A 2,974-nucleotide genomic window follows, 5' to 3' on the forward strand; every position below is an offset into this window, starting at 1 on the left:
GTCTTCAGAAATAGTCCTTCTCCTTCCATTGCCATTTATATTCTAAGACAAATAGCTAGGCAAGGAGTGAGTATGGAGACGATCTACAGTTCATCTTAAGAAATTTCTATGCATAAGATGGACTTATATCTGTGCCTACTGAAGCCGAAGCATTCAGTCTCCTGCAGAAAGCTAGGGAGATGCTTGCAGAATCTAATCTTAAAGCAGAGTTCCACCTGAAAAAAAAATTAAAATCAGCAGCTACAAAAACTGTAGCTGCTAATTTTTAAAATACAGTCACTTACCTGTCCCTCGATCCAGCGGTGTCCTCACCAGCCGTCTTCTCTCCCTGGTGCCGGCATCTTCAGTGTGGGCACCCAGTGACAGCTTGTGGCTTCAGAGCCGGGTACCTACTGCGCATGCGCAAAAAGTGCTGCACTTTGTGAATGGCCCCGTAGTCTTCTGGGACCTGTCATGTGTCCCAGAAGACTATGGGGAGGGAGGGGGGTGGACAACTTCTGCTTCCGATCGCCTAGGCGATTTGGGTACCCGATCCCCCCCCACTCCCCAAAGGTGCCAAACCTTAATGGGGAGTGGGGGACAAAGGATTAAAGAGGAACTTCCCTTTTGGGTGGAGCTCTACTTTAAGTTACACAAGGTGGCATCCAATAGAAGCTCAGTAGTAGAAGCATTTCCTGCAGATAACAGAGCTAAAGAGTTAAAATATTTTGTTCTAGGTGACGATCCTTTGCCCCTTCAAGGAGGAGGAGTAAGTTGGAATATCCAGACCGACAGTTTTACCTTTCAAGTGTCCAGAGAGGTGAAGCCATACACACAGAGAAGTGTCCTAGCCACAGTAAATGGTCTTTTTGGGTGTGCAGCCCTGAACACTATGCAAGGCAATGCCTTAGTTAAAGAGCTCTCAATAGATCATTGTAATTGGGACTTCTCACACTCACCAGAAAGGGAAACTCAGTGGAGAACATGGGCAGAGGACTTCATTCATCTTGAAGATTTCAGTATTCCCGGACCTTATGTGCCAGTGTTGGTAACATCTACAGTGCGAAGAGAAGTATGTGTCTTTTCTGATGCTTCTACTGTGGCGATAGCAGCTGTAGTATATCTCAAGGTCATAGACAGCGACTTCTGTTCCTCACTGTATTTAGCTATGCCAATCATTTTCACCCACACTCCTCCCATATGTGATGAGTGGAGAGCATTGAAGGTCCAAGTGCATCTCTGACCTAGAAGGTAATTCTGGATCTCAGGATCTTCTGAGTGTATTTGGAATCCTTTGCAGGCTCCTATGAAGTTTGTTCCTTTGTCGGATCAGAATTGCTTGGCTGGTCCATGGAGAGACAGGAATCTTCTAAAGGATTTAATACAGTTTGAAGATTACATTGATTCAATCACTTCCAAATGAAGCACTCTAGTATTTAAAAGAGTGAAAATCACAGCCCATCTGTTACTGTCTGTAGAGTGTGCCCTAGTATGATGAGATGTTATGTTCCAAGGCCCAAATACATCAAGTCCTACATCTGAGAATGGAGGAGCTACGGCAAGTCTGTCTGGTGGGAGATCTGACATTTTCTGTTCCTGCACGTTTCCTCTCAACTCCCTGCAGATGATACACTTATGGACAACACTAGAAATGATTTTTTTAGCTCCATTGATCCATAAGCCTGACGAGCGTAGTGCACCTTCGGTAAAATGACAGCCGTGATGTGCTACCCCCTCATAGTAGCATTTGACTAACAGAGTGTCTATGTGATGGTTGGCTGGAATTACAAGAAGTACAAGATGGTGTTTCTCATTCTCGGTCATGTTTGTAATATGCATACGCCCTTCTACTCTGATTAGTCAACCCTCCAAACAAGAAAACAAGTGGAAAGAGGAGAAATAAAATGTTCAAGTAGGAGATCCTATTTTGTTGAAAGACCCTCAAGCCAAGCACAATGTATGGCCAATGGGTCTTATTATGAAAGCCATTCCAGTAAGACATAAGCATTGGAGCTCCCTTGATTTAGTATCAAATCCAGAACACACACCTTCTGATCATCAAAGCAATGCCTTCACAGCTTGGCAGACCTGCTTTTCAGGTCAGGCTTTCATGGGGATGTCGATCACCACACTTGCTGGTAGCCATTTTCCACTTTACATCACTGGGGTGCAGCAGTGAGGTCCATCTTGCTGGTCTTTGGCGTGTTGTCTTGGTGATTTGCTTGTAGAAGGGAGGAATCCTGGACAAGCCCCCACGTGTAGCACTACCCCCGAAGGAGTTATAATGGACTGCTGGACTCGACCTTCCCAAAGACTTCAGATCCTCTGACACCCCAGACTGAGTATACAAGTTTCACAAATAAATCACTGAGTGACACTAGTACCCAGCTATAATGCTTTTTTTCAAAAAATGCAAACACCATACCAATTAGTAAAGCAACCAAATATATTGTCATAAAATAAAACGTGTTAAGGCAGGAAAGAATTAAAGATGAAATGAATATTAGTGGTAGCAATACACTTAATTACATGAAAATTGTGAGTAACTTGGCCCAGGCTTTACCAATCAGCTTACACTCTAATACAGGCACCTATAGTATCATAAGGGCAGCCCGGAATGGATATTATGAACTTCCAGAGGCTAGGCTGCCTTAGGCCCTGGAGTGGCTGATAGGTTCACGTTTACCTGAAGGACTTCAGTGTTCAGAGAGGTGAAGAACTGCTAAAGTCTATAAAAATACTATAAAACAGGGAGAAAAAAAACTAGAACAATGAAAAAAAAGTTATTTCTGCTAGCATGGTTGGGGCCCTTTTGGTAGTGCACTAATGGCGACGCTGAGTGACTGCCAGGTGCTCCCAGTTCAAGAAGGTGAGAATTTGAGGAACAGATCTGGCAAGAATAACTTGAATGAGACTTAACAGCAATAAAAAAGACAAGCAACTAATGCAGGGAAGGGTTAGATGAGTCTGAGCTACTAGGGTAATCCAGAACAGG

The sequence above is a fragment of the Staurois parvus genome, unplaced genomic scaffold, assembly GCF_062004578.1.
Source record: "Staurois parvus isolate SC_StPar_1 unplaced genomic scaffold, SC_StPar_1.0 ptg000893l, whole genome shotgun sequence".
NCBI lineage: Eukaryota > Metazoa > Chordata > Amphibia > Anura > Ranidae > Staurois > Staurois parvus.